The sequence below is a fragment of the Perna viridis genome, chromosome 4 (genome assembly GCF_037379345.1).
Source record: "Perna viridis isolate PV_CMFRI_1.1 ecotype Kerala chromosome 4, ASM3737934v1, whole genome shotgun sequence".
NCBI lineage: Eukaryota > Metazoa > Mollusca > Bivalvia > Mytilida > Mytilidae > Perna > Perna viridis.
Genome location: NC_142448.1, coordinates 19,601,366 through 19,616,874, shown reverse-complemented (window position 1 = coordinate 19,616,874; position 15,509 = coordinate 19,601,366). Strand labels below are relative to the sequence as shown.

At 32.6% G+C, this 15,509-nt stretch overlaps 1 pseudogene; it reads left to right on the top strand.

Annotated features, from left to right (window-relative positions):
* The first annotated feature begins 5,275 nt into the window (after positions 1-5,275).
* LOC148619221 (ovochymase-1-like) lies at positions 5,276-14,429 on the top strand (annotated as a pseudogene).
* The last annotated feature ends 1,080 nt before the right edge of the window (positions 14,430-15,509 follow it).

Sequence of the window (15,509 nt, the reverse complement as noted above, 5' to 3'; positions counted from 1 at the left end):
TGTGGAAACGTAATGTTTGATATGGCCTCCAGTGAAAGAGAAATCAAGGGAACAAAAGTTATAGCGGTAATCAAAAGAATGTAATACAGGGACAAAGACCAGACATGGAAAACAGACATACACAACAAAGAACATAAAGTAACTAAAATCATACATAAAAAGTAACAAAAGTAAATGAGCAACTCGGACTCCACTAAAAACTGGGAGCATGGACCGGGTGCACCGGTAGGGTAAGCGTCCTCTGCTTTTCTAGAAACACCCGCCGAGTTGCTCATAAAAAGTCAAGTCCGGGGTAGACAAACGAGGAAAGGAAAACTATGATCCGTTGAATAAATCAGTTTTCATGGTGTTGATGGATACACCATAACGATCCACGAGTTCACGATGACGACCATAAAACTTCAATCTTGTAGCAACATAACCCTGTTCCAGAAGCCTATTTGTTAGAGTTCTAGCGCGATACGAAAAGTCTGCGTAGTTTCGGCAGGCTCTGGAATAACGTATGAGTTGTGATATGAACACTCCATACGCAGAAGCCGAAGGGATGTTGCCACAGATGAAACGAAAGTTGACAATTCTGAATGAAAAGTCATCACGTTTGTCGTAAAGTTTGATCAATAGTTTATTGAAATAGTGAAATAACATGATAAGAAGAGACAAAGCATTCAAAAGATTATAAAGTTATGGACTGACTGAATTGTTGTCTTCCAAAAGAAATATCATGTCAAAAGATAACAAACTTTGAAAACGTATTTTACTCACTAAAAAGCTGCAGTCAACTTTTGACATTACATTTTTATATATGCTTTTCTTGCATGGTATTTTATGATCGGCTATTTTCAATAAAAATGTACTTTGTGCTAGAGGTTATGATAAAACAACAATGAAGCATTGAATGTTGTCATAATTCTTACGTTCATGTCTTATTACACCATGATTTGTATTTAAATAAAACAACTTTTCTTTAAAAAAAAATTGTCAGTATTATGGTAATGCTTTATTGTACTTTCAAGTTTAAGAAAAAACGAAAACAAAACAACAAAACAGAACATAACCAAAATAACCGTAATAAATCGTCAACAAACAAATAAGCAAAAATAGCCCAAAAACATTACGTCGCTACTGAATTGTAGGATATCAGATGGGTAAAAATAAAGGTACATTTACGTCGCTACTGAGTTGTAGGATATCAGATGGGTAAAAATAAAGGTAAAGCCCAAGAAACATTACGTCGCTACTGTGTTGAAGGATATCAGATGCATAAAAATAACAGTAAAGCCCATGAACAATTACGTCGCTACTGAGTTGAGGATATCAGATGGGTAAAAATAAAGGTACATTTACGTCGTTACTGAGTTGTAGGATATCAGATGGGTAAAAATAAAGGTATAGCTCATGAACAATTACGTCGCTACTGAGTTGAGGATATCAGATGGGAAAAAATAAAGGTACATTTACGTCGCTACTGAGTTGTAGGATATCAGATTGGTAAAAATAAAGGTATAGCCCAAGGAACATTACGCCGCTACTGAGTTGTAGGATATCAGATGGGTAAAAATAAAGGTACATTTACGTCGCTACTGAGTTGTAGGATATCAGATGGGTAAAAATAAAGGTAAAGACCAAGAAACATTACGTCGCTACTGTGTTGAAGGATATCAGATGCATAAAAATAACGGTAAAGCCCATGAACAATTACGTCGCTACTGAGTTGAGGATATCAGATGGATAAAAATAAAGGTACGTTTACGTCGCTACTGAGTTGTAGGATATCAGATGGGTAAAAATAAAGGTAAAGCCCAAGAAACATTACGTCGCTACTGTGTTGAAGGATATCAGATGCATAAAAATAACGGTAAAGCCCATGAACTATTACGTCGCTACTGAGTTGAGGATATCAGATGGGTAAAAATAAAGGTATAGTCCAAGAAACATTACGTCGCTACTGAGTTGTAGGATATCAGGTCGGTAAAAATAAAGGTGCATTTACGTCGCCATTGAGTTAAGAATATCAGATGGATAAAAATAAAGGTATAGCCCATGAGAAATAACGTCGCTACTGAGTTAAGGATATCAGATGGGTAAAAATAAAGGTACATTTGCGTCGCTATTGAGTTGCAGGATATCAGATGCGTAAAAATAAAGGTATAGCCCATTAAACATTACGTCGCTACTGAGTTGTAGGATATCAGATGGGTAAAGGTACAATATAGGATCGGAGGGACATATTAAACCTTTTCTTGTACTTTGTAATAAAATTATTTTTATTACTAAAACTCAGAGAGTTGTGAAAAGGACGCATGCGAATAGCTAAATTTCGTAAGAGATTTGGAAACAATCTCAATGTTTTATCTATTTGAAACAGGATATAAACAATCAATATTTGATTTGAATGGTTACGTAAAAGGTTCCTTAGGTACAGGTTTCATCATAACCTCTTTGCACCTAAATAAGTAAGTAGTTTATATTATCAGCAGATGTCTGGATGTCTGTAGATAATTTTCGGTTCTCTTCTAAAGAATGGTTGGAAATGGAGTAAAGTTACTTTGTACTAATATTGTATGCTGTTTGTCCTTTTCGTTGACGCAAAATCCAGGTAAATCTAAACAAAAGGAATTTTCCCATTTTATGGTATGTTCCATACCTGACTTTAACTGAACTCTCGACACTTGTTTTTTATCAACTAAAGTTAAGGTGTAATAGAGCACTTTATTAATTTAACGGTATTTTTTCTAATCCTTTCTACTGTATAAGATAAGATTTGTTGTGTTTATCTACGACGACAGTGTCGTTCCATCCGTCATTGTTTTCTTCTCATTTTATCTTGCATTGCATGAACTAACTAACCCGTGTTTCTAGAAAAGCAGAGAAAAAAATACATCAAGTCATTTTATTCTAGTGGAGTCTGTTTCTGAAGTTTTCTTTTAATCATTGTGTTTTTTGTTTCTTTATTTCATTTTAGGTGCGTTGTTTTTTATTCTACATGGCGCGCTTTCTCGTTAAAGAGACAAAGGAGCTACAGTTTTGTCTATAACAGTTCAGTCATAAATATTTTGTCCATCAATCAAACTTTTACTTAGATAAAGCATTTTCTATAACTACATAAGTATGTTCCGCGAAATAACTAGGAATGAAAAAAAGTGAAGCCTTCTGGCCAGGAAGATTGAATAATTACCGTTTCTGGCAAAAAAAAAACCGCCTTGCGGATCGTTAAATGCCGTGTCGGATGAAAAACAAATGCTCAGTATAAAAAAAAAACGCCTTGCTGATCGTTAAATGCCGTATCGGATGAAAACAAAAATGCTCGGTATAGTAAGATCAGTGTTAATTGAAGGTCTCATTTCAGGATGTGACAAAATAGCATCCTAGTTAAATGTTTAACCGAAATCTCACAACATTAAATTGTCAACACAAAAGCGTAAAAATATGAAACAAAAAACACTTCATGAAAAAGATTTCATACTGTATTTCTGATCGAACAGGCCGTACATTTAGCATCATAAAAACGAATTTTGTAAACGTTTTTTTTTATTTTCAAAATATTTAAGGATGGTAAGGATCAGTTTTGTAAAGTAGTTGGAATATTGAAAAATAACGTTTATAATACGTGATTTTTCCGAAAAGGACAAATCGTTTGATGCAAGAGTCACACACATTTTAACTTTGCGGACCTCAAGAAAATGACAATGATAACGTAGTTACATGTAAATGAAAATCATAATCAACTATAGCAAAGGGTCTGAAAAGATTTATTTAAGTTGCTTATTTTAATCTAACGCTAGTTCGTGAGTTGAAGTCATCCGTAGACATATTTGTTGTTCTTATGCCCGATGTATAATTCTTTAATATCGATTTGTTTCCTATGCAAAATGTCATTGAATGTTGATATTTAATCTTCAGTTGCTAAATGTTTCAATACATCCATCTAATCACACATTGACAATAAAAATGTAAATTAGAAAGAAAATTTACTGAAGTGTTATTGAAGTCACACTTTTTTGTTTATACATGTATTTGACAAGTGTCTCAATATTTTTCACATGTACACAAAGACTTTTCACAAATAAAATTGTACCACTTAGAGCAATCATTATCATTCCAACCATCGCTATAATCCAGACAGTCCTCGTCATGGCTTTGATGATGAGAGTTGCTTGGACTACCAGATCTCCAATTTGTGTAGGATTTTCCAATGGGCTGTCCCGTTACCCACACCCAAGTTCCCTCCCTCAAAGAGTCAGTGGCACCAATCCACGTGTAACTTGGCGTCAAATCTTTGGCTGCTGTCTTTGATTGATTAATAAACATACGAATGAATTGATCTTCCTCGACGTCTTGAATGGTCGCAAGATGTCCACCGAAATTTTCGCAGGTTGATTGCGCCTGACCCCAAGTTCTTCTTAAAATGTTATATAAATAGCAGTGATCATTGAATTTTGTCCATCCATCCGGGCATCCAATGTTGTCCTGAACCAAGAATCCACTTCCGTAAAGTGGGAAAAGGCAACACACAATGACTACTGTAAAATGAATATAGTTTGCCATTTCTAATATCATTCTCAAATCATCAACCCGACAAAGCATTATATATCATCTTGTTATCTCCAGAAATTCTCATTTTTGTGATTCTACCAACGAAGGCTTAATTTTGAAGTCAATTTAAACAAATATTACTTTGCGAAAGCTATTGTGTACAAACAAACATTTAATTTTATCTATTGAGACAAACCAATGACCTTCTGACAATCTTCATGTGTCCACTACTTTTACCCGCAGAGTTGGAATACTTTTAACGACATAGTAGCATACGTAACTTCCTGATTCTAGATATTTATCAACGCGTTTCTTTCCAACGAAGCACACACATATATCACAATTTTTGAAGTACGCTAACACGAACATTTTTATTCAGACACACATTGTATCATGTTCCCGAACTATCATTTTAAGGTGACGTTTTAAAGCTTCTTGGAACTTTTGTATCCTTAAAATTGGGATGTTTTCAGTTTATTTTCTATCACATAATCGTTTGTCATTTTTAAATAACAATATAACTGGGATGAAATGCAACTATTTTATTAGTCCCAGATTATAACAATAATGTTTAAAAAGATACCACTTTCCGCATAAACGTTACACCCTTCATTTAGTTCATTGTAAATGATCTAAGACGGCGATGCTTCGAGCAGAGAATTTGACTGTCTGTGTGGATATAAACCACAAAAAATCCCCAAAAATCTTTCATAATCCAGTTTTAACTTATCAATTACGCGATATGAATGACACTGACCTTCGGCTGACTGTTCCTTTTACTTGGTATAACAGCCGTTTCGTGCTAACATATATACTCAATACTGGTTTGCACTCAAATGTGGTATTTGTTATACATGACTGACTGAGTGATTTCTTAACGTCCTCGGCTAAAATTTTTGATCTCATACGGACGGTGTAAAGCATCGAAATACATAATCCCCGGGCACGGCCACACGCGTTGAATGGGGTCATAATATAAGTTGTCATGTGACCACGTTTATTCGTAAAATGCATTATTACGAGACCACTGAGTTTATTACAGCCTTTTTTCAAATTAAACAAAAATATCTACCGATTCCAAAGTAGAACCAACGAAAACAAAGATAGAAAATATTATTGTATTTTAGGACAGAGACAATCCGAGCAAGAAACAACAGCAAAACAACTCAAAGAGTCATCAACAACGCCAGTCACAAATGTATTACAAATATATGTAATAAATACAACAAATAGTGAGTACCACTGAAGTAAATCTGTTAACTGTAATATCGATGAAACAGTAATACAATTCCTCTACTGTCGAGTTAAAATGACTTTCAACGGACCTAAGAACACCATTCTGCAACATTGAAGATGAAAAACATATTAGATACTGAAAAATGTTAATACATTATCCTGTAACCCTCAACTTATCCTTGACCCATGGTTCATTGTTCCTTCATCCTGATGTTTAAAACAAAACAAGACAGGGGTCGAAAAATCAGAGGTCAGCAGACTGAGTCTACTTACATTTCTATTTGAAGGTTCCTGTTTGGAGTTGGATTGTCTGAATGGAAGATGTATATCGCCATGGGTCTGCGACGGACAAAATGACTGTGGCAATCTTAGAGATGAATACAACTGTACCTTCGCATGTATGTTGTTTTTCATAAAATTAATAAAAAAAATCAAATCAGCATGAAACTAGAAGTGTACACTGGCTAAATTCCATATTTATAATGTTGTTATAATATATAAAGGTCAAGTAAGAAAGAAAGTAAAATTGTATTATTGAAATGTGTTCTCCTGAACCATATAAAATGACAAAATATGGGATAGTAAAATACTTAAGTAGCTGTCTTTGTAAGAATTATGCAAAATCTGAAAAGAGTGATACACCCCAAAAAGGCTACATATTTTATTTTTGTAATCAAGTTGTTTTATGGGTCTATATTATGAAATGTGTAATTATTCATTCAAGTCTTCCTGTTCTTAGGAGATAATCAACATTGAAAAACCAATAGATGCTACTGTAGTTGAGTTATCTCCCTTAATTTTAAATTATACAGTGCATTCTATACAATTTTTATCTCTTATGAGCATAGGTTATATGAAAAACCAAATGTTAATTTTTGTTTACTAAAGCATTTAAACAAAATATCAAAAATAAAAATATGTAGACTTTCCAATCATGAATCACATTTTGCATGATTCTTAGCTGGAGTGCTACTTAATAAGAAAGGAATAATTCATCAAGGTAGGAATCTACTTATCTGCGTATTCTAGCTCACTCTTGATATAACAAAAATTCCTCACAAAATTTAGATACAAAAGTGGCTGATCAGTTTAGATTTAATCTTAAAGAAACCAACAACAAAAACAACAATAAGTAATACTAAATACGTCTTGGTTTTAATACTTCGTAAAACAGATCGGGAATGTCAGGAATCAGAGTTTCAATGTAGAGACGGAAGCTGTATACCAATGAGATGGCGGTGTGATAAGACCGATGACTGCGGTGACAACAGTGACGAGTCTAACTGTTCTACTGTTATGTCTGGATGTAGTGGTTTTCGGAAGTTGATGGATATTAAAGGGGATATTAAAAGCGTATACGACCCTCAGAATTTTCCAATTAACAGAACTTGTGAATGGGATAAGGTCAGTTAACATCATAGTATATCAAATATATTAGATGCTCAATATTGCAGTTCAGGCAAATAAATGTCAATGTTGTTTGTATTTTGTATTCCGAATGAATATCTAGACAACATTGATTCGTCAAACATTACCAGTTTGCATCTCAGTCCTTTGTATACGAAAAACACGGAGTATATATTAAGAAAATTTACATAAAAGTATTAACAAACTTTCTGATTGGTCGGTTCTCTATGAGCAAAGCAAGTTATATTTTAGGTATTGTGATGTCATTAAAGTCGATCAGTTTGCACTCTGCGATTCAAATAATAAATAGGTGCACCTGGTCCATGCTCCCAGTTTTAGTGGAATCTGAGTTGTTTCTTCATTTACTCTTGTTACTTCGTATGTATTATTTTAGTTACTTTATGTTCTTTGTCGTGTATGTCTGTTTTCCCTGTCTGGTCTTTGTCCCTGGATTACATTTTTTTTTTGGATTCCCGCAAGCATTTTTAAAATTTTTTAATGTTTTATTTGTAATCTGTTCGTCAAAAACATCAAGTACCGGTACCTTATCCCGCTCTCGTTGACATTAGTATCATATTAAAATTATCCTAATAAATATAGTTGTTTGTTTATGTAAGTTCATTTCATTCACAAAATAATCTATGCAAGTCTTAAGATATGTCTTTCAATCAATATATAACATGATCATATTTCAGAGGACAATATCTGACAAATTGATGTTTTGTCAATAGCAAATTAAACTCATAAGACAAAAGTACAGATTTACAAAAAAGGTTTTTGATTTGCATAGTATGAAAAGGATATTGATATACTAACCCTCCCAAAAGGAAACTTAATAAAATTCAGAGTAAATTTGTCTAATGGTGTGTCGTGTTAGCAATACAATAATAATCATGGTTTGTGTTTGATCAGGTATGTATATTACATGTTATATAATATATTAAAAAAAAGACAATGTTTCTATCATCTGACTATCAAATCATATATGTCTTATGAAATCAAATTTCTTCCACTCATCACTGAACATTGTATTTTTTTTTTTTTTTTCATTTTTGACAGCTGGAAACTAGGTTCCCTCTCTTACAACCAAAATAAAGTTTTGATAAAGAATAAACTCACAATGTCAGGAATTGAATCCATCATAAATAATGCACTCTGAAATAAAAAAAAAGAATTATGGCCAACATCAGTTCTACACTGTTGTATAAACATTGTTTCATATGACTGATCTTGCTGTCCACATCAGAAGTGTTTGTTTTTGAATTCTGATGGTATCAAATTAATGCTTTGTTTCATTATATGTCTGATATTATCTCAATACGAAGTAAGTAATTTTTTTATCCAGTTCATAAAGATAAGCTTCCAGAAAAGATTCCACCTTCAAACTGACAATAACAGTTGTACAGATGAATATCTTGCCTTCTTTTCAAAATCAGGAGACGAATTAGGTATAAAATGTTTTACACGCCACTATTAGCGAACATTTATTATGATATGATGCCTGTGATGGACGGAGCTCATTGTGTGCCCTCAAATTAGCTTTAAACTGTATACATTATATTTGGGTTGCTTTTCTGAATCACTAATTGTTTGCTGTGAATTAACAGCTTACTTAATTTTTATTCAAATATATATCCTGGAAAATTACAAGTACCAAAACAGGCATGAAAAGTGCCGTCAATCTACCATCTATAAATCTTTTTTTTTTGTGTTTTTGTCAACGGCCTGTTATACCTTTGTGTACAATGCACTGTCATTTTGCTATTGGCGAAGTCACATTCGGTGAGGAGAATGTGTGAGACTTTCTTCTGGGATAGCTTAATACCTTTCTACACAGCCAATTTTTTCCCAAATTAATATTAAATAAATAAATAAATAAATATAAAATCGTATCCATCAGCCTTTTGTAAAAGACAAAACATCGTCTCTGCACTTGTGCAATCGTCTACTTCCGTGTCGAAATATTTTGTCACTTCCGTCAGAATATTTTTAGCCATTCGTTCTGGTCTTACATTCTACATCTATAGGACATCGCTGACGCTCCGTTCATATTAACGCAAACATCTAACGAAACTAATGTGAGCAACTATAGTTTTTCTTCTTTTTAAATATTGCATAAATGGAATAGAAGAGTCGGGTAATTCAGTAAGTTATCTACAATGAACATGATTAGAGGTTTTCCTTATTTTTTTCTTTACTTCATTTCTAATATTTTTGACGTTGGATCTTTGTCACACATTGATTGAACTTAATAATATTTATGTACCCACACAAACATGGATTGAAAGTGACTACATTTCCAGGGAGATACTGTGGTAAAGGTCGTCCACCTGATTTCACAATCAACGGTAGTTATGTACACATTGTCTTTAACGTCATCAACATGGAATACTGGGAAGGATTTTCTCTGCATTGGTCATCCATCAATGGTATATGAATCGAACTTTTACGAAGTATTCAACGAAAGTACCAGAAATACCAAAGATATTCCGATTTGTGACGCGTATAAACGTTAAGATACAGATATGTTTACTACGAGAGTGCCAAATCAGAAGTGAAGGCAAGCTCAAATGGAAATCAGTTATGAGAGTTGTTAAATAATAGTTAATGAAAGTATTTGGACAAAGTTCGATAACCAGCGTTAGTTTGTCAGTTGAGAGTTGGGATTATACTTTAGATAGCAACTTTGAGCGATTGCCTCCACCCCGTCAAGGGCATTGAAAGTGTAGTCTTTGGTAAACATTCCTATTATGTTCGAATACATTTGTACAGTTTCAGAAGATTTCAACTTTGACGTTTAATCAATTAAATGATCTTAATCCAATTAAAATTAATCAAAATGAACTCATTTGCACACATTTAATCTTACATCATTTACGTAAAGGTAGATTAAAACAGTTTCAGTCTAAAATATATATATTCCAAGATAAAACGGAACGCAACATGCATATCCTCAATTTGACACTTACTGCATCCTATTTTGATTTATTGCAGCAACAAAGCCTTAAATGATGAATGAAGAGCTAGAATGTGGTCACATATTCAATATAGACAATGTAACAAATGGCTACATAGATACCATGGAATTAAAGAAAGCGTTTGATATCGAGTGTATATGGTATATAATGGCACCTCCAGGCTACAATATTGCTCTTCACTTTACAGACTTTGATCTTGGAGCGGATGTGTATTGTCTTCATGATTCGTTAATGTTAATTTTTTTAAAAATATTTTTGGATTTTAGCGTTGAAAAAGAAAGAGATTGCTCTTACGATTCGTTGTCAATCTTCAACAGAAATAACAGTACAGATTCTATAATAAGTACAACTTGTGGTCCTACGTATCCCAATAGACTTACATCAGACAGTAACCAGGTCTATGTGTATTTCAATAGTGACGAAAGTGGTAATAGAGCGGGATTCAATATTACGTACTTTTTTCATGATCCTATCCGTATGTGGCTTTCAATACATTACAAGCCATTTAAGTCCGATATGACAACCTTCTCTCCATTAGTCAAATGTAGTAATAACATTTTCTGGTCATATTAAATCATCTCTTTGGTGCATTAAGTTAACAATACAATTTGGAAATGCGATTTAAAAACTTTTTTTTTCATTTATAGCATCATGTGATTCCTTTGAATTTCAATGTGGAGATGACCGTTGTATAAAATCTTCTTTGGTTTGCAACTCTAACTATGACTGTCGTGATAGAACGGATGAAATTGTCTGTAGTAAGAATGCGAACATCTTTGTATATACTTGTGGCATCATTGTATATGTAAATGTTTTAATTTACCATCTTTACGTAGAACTGGGATGAAATATTGGCATTTTATTATTTATACTGTATTACTGTTGTCCATAGACCTTGCCTTGCCTTGCAAATGTAGTTTTACTGCTAATAAGAAAAGACTAACAACTTACCGAAAAAAGTGTTTGTCTCTATCATATTAAAACTCGACTAAACCTGAATGAAATGTACCGAAATCCGCTAAAATTTCTTCATGAGGTGTTTAATACATGAGTTGTATAAATGCTATTATTTTATCTTTCCCGTTTTCTTCCGACAATAATTATCTGAAAGCCCTGGAAACTTCCCAGAGCGACATGTAACATCTATTTCGGATCATTTTAAACGTTTTTCAGGCATATATGACACAAACTGTAGAAGGCCAACTATCGAACCAGCAAATATTAATAACAAAGTAGTTGGTGGCGAGGAAGAAAGGTCTCATTGAAACATGAAGGAGACCATTTCTGTGGAGGAAGTCTTATTCATCCTATGTGGGTTCTCACGGCATCCCATTGCTTTGAAAAGTTAGTAAATGAAGTCGAAAAATTAAATTATTTAATAAATTTAAATATTGAACTATTTTTAAAAATATATATATATGTTATATTAAATTACTTAGGTTGTTACATTAAAAGCCTTCATTCACTGTTTTGTTACACAGCCCTAAATTCTCTAATGTAATGCTTATTTCTGCTCTTTACTTTTAGTAAAAGACAAAACCAGAAGTTCCGAATGAAAATGCTACAACTGGTACTAAATATGATTCTTACCACATAAAGTAATAAATTAGCAGGGAACCAGAAATATGGCGGGAAATCATGGTATTTCAGCTCTTCAATTGTGAGATAATAGGGGACATTTCAAAATATCCATAGAATCAAGATGGCGGATAAACGATACATTCAGTGCAAAATTCTCGTAGGAAAAATGAATTTTCAATTTTTTCAATCTCGGAGGTAAGAACGAAAAATAATTGTATGAGAATCGTAGTACAGAACGACATGAATAAAATGGCAAGTTTTTGAAAGGAACCGTCGAGTAATTAAAAAAAATAAACGCAAAAAACCGCAAACAATCTGAGGTGACTTGGAGTATAGTTTGTTCATTTAATGCAGTTCCGAAAACAAACATGGTTAATATACCGGTAAATACTTCTTTGACTATATAACCAAAACATTATGCAGAAATTTCAGCTTTATCATATTTCTTTCAAAATCACATACAAAGAAAAATATTTTTTACCAAAAAAAAAAGAAATATTTCTATAAAAAACAGTAGCCATGTATTTATTTCAAATGTTCAACCGCGTTGTATACTCGGGGTCGTATGGTGACTGACCAAAATTATAGTAGACTAAAGTTACAGGGAGACCCTCTATTGATTTTAATTACAAACACTTTAGTTTATTGAAGACAATATGGTGTAAATAAAAATAGCAGTACTTTAGATATTAAGTAAGGAAGTTTACATCATTTTCTGGAACTGCGTTTGATTCCTTCAAAAAATCATCGCCATATGTAAATCTCAATTTCACTACAATTGATTTCCAAGAAAACGGTGCATACATCGAACATTTTTTCTTCAAGTTTGTGAGTAAATTGTTCAATTTCGTACATCAATACATATTTTGAAATCATAGGTATTTAACCACTACGGGCTCTTTTAACACAAGCACATTTTGAATGAGCACATTGCTGTAAAGTAAGATTGCACACACACACACACACACACAAACATGCAGAGGAAGAGAAAGAGTTATACATCCGTATGTGCCACATATGATAATCATATGGTGCTTAGTTTGTATGATTGTCATATGGTAATCATATGAAAACGAATGACAACTTAGATTTGATAATCATATGATTATCATTTTATTCTCATATGTTAACTTTGCTTAGATACATGTGTTTGTGAAAATCATATGATAGTCATGCGACAGTCCTGTATAAACTGAATCATACGTTTATCATATCATGTTCGATTCCTACGATTATCATATGTTGCTATGCATATGATTCACATTTGTGGCACTTTTGGCTAAGTATCATTCTTGGCATCGCTCAGATCGTTATTTTTGTTATTGTTGCTTAAACACATTTCTTGATTTCAATAGGTACATGTTGTCCATTTGTTTTAAAGCAAGCATCAGTTCCGATTGATTACACAACAGTCTGTAACACGACATCAAATTTACATGGCATGATTACCGATAATATGTTCTGTGCTGGTCATGGCGGTAATGGCGCCTGTAATGTGAGTATAATCACTTTCTTTTGAAATGAAAATATTTAATTAATGAGCTAGCTCATTATATCAAACGAGTTTCTACTTCTTCTAGGCAAGTCATATGCTATTGAATATATATTATTTACGTAAGAACATGAATGGAAACACCAAATAAATCGCCTAAGGCCACAATCTAGCAGCAAAATAAAATATCTTTTTTACAAGTTGATAATGAGGATTGTGACCAAGTTCGGGATAATTTTTTATAAGGTCTTTGTATCTCCATAACGCTTTCAATAATTTTAGCATTGATTGGTGATGACAGGCCTTTTATTAACAAGAGCATTGTTTAAATTATGCTAGTTTTTATTGTTTGTATTTATTACTTAATTACGGTTTGAAAGAACCTCTAATAATTTGAGTACATGTGATTTACAACCGCTATTTCTGTTTTATGACTTAAACATAAATGAATAAAAATGTTAAACTCATTAATAAAGTTTTTAGTGAGAAATTTAACCATTCAGACAAAATTATTTACATTTAAACCTTGCTATATTCTAAGGGAGATAGTGGTGGACCGCTTGTGTGTAAAAATAACAAAGGAGTCTGGGTGTTGACTGGTATAACATCTTTTGGTAAGGGTTGTGGAGGTAGGTTTATGTTTATACATATACTCATACTTTTTCACACTCTTGTAGTGTTTTTGTCTCTTTGAAACATCTTGCTTCGTTCTTTGTTTTGATAAACTCATTGTTCAATATTTCGTTATCATATTAGTTAACATCAATATATAAAGACTGTGATGTCTCGATTGTTAGTTCTCATGGAAAGAGCATTAAAACAAAAACACTTTTAAACAACTTTGAGGTTTATCTTGAAGAGGAGAGAATGCTTACTCAAATAATTCATCTGTTTCGTCGTCCAAGATTTTGGAGGATTTCAAATTGCTCATGGTTTTGTATCTGTCCCGTTAAAATTTGTCTTTCGATTTCAGTCCATTTTTTATTTGATATGACTATCTGATCCAATGAATTTTTAACTGAAATTTTGAAGCTAGAATAGTTTTAAACTCTATAACTCTAAGTAAAACATCAACTTCTTGATTGGAAAAGGAGAACTATACTATATGTTCTTTTTTTATTATTTCAGATTCTCCAGGAGTGTATACAAAAGTTATCAATTACATTTCATGGATACACCAGAAGATAGCAGAATTTAGATAGTAAAATTATCATAATACTAAACAACAACATAGTTACACTTGCTAAGCCAAGGGAATTTCGTTTTAGTATTAAAATTTTCAATCATATCAGTTGTATTCGTTTGCTTACTTCAAAAACACTTATTTTGCTTATTTTACGTTGAACCTTAGATTGAAAAAGTCATTGACCTAGCGCTTAAAATTATTTTTTCTAGCTTTTGTCAGTTATATACCTTTTTCTTCATTGAACCATAGGGGTCTCATTTTCTTTTTTCTCTATCTAATATAGTCAAAGCCTTTTACGTCTTTTCTGTTCTCGTTATTGCCTAATAACCCGTGTTACTTTATTTTAAAATGACAAATGCATTTTACATTGTAATTATCATTTCCCTGTTATCTTGATTTTCTTTTCTCTATCGATAAAAAAGAAAGAAAATATCTTCATCTTCGTTATGGACTTCCGGTGTTCCTATGTTTATGTGTTAGACTACCTACATCTATATAAGACGTACGTGATGCTCCGTTCCTATTAGTATAACTAAAAAGTTAAACCTGAACTCCTTCCAATAAAACTAAGAAAGGAAGAACTTATCCGTGGAAAGCAGAAAAAAGATTTATAAAAAATAAAAACAAAAATTAAAAAAATAAATTGCTAATTTTATATTTTCCATACAATTAATCTGTTGCAATAACTATAAGCACAACTTGACTGTTACCTTCAGTTTTTACTTTTCGTTAATTGGTAAGAAATCTCATAAAATGCAATTATACATCAATAAAGACCAAGAATCACTAGCGAAAAAAGGTAATTGAAACATGAAAAAATATGTACATGTAAGTAAAATAACTCCAATGAGGTCATTGAACTCCCAAAGACTTGAAAACATATGATAAATACAATCCATTCATACGTTACTGGGCTATTCACTATTCACTTGGGCCGTATGTCACAAGGTCGAACAAGGAAACAAGATAAATAACCCGAATGTGATGTAATGAGTTAAAAATGTCGCCGATTAAACTAAAAATTACCATTTAACCTCATAACATGTTTACGCCACACACATTTTTATGTACATTTGTAATGGGAATAGAATTCGTG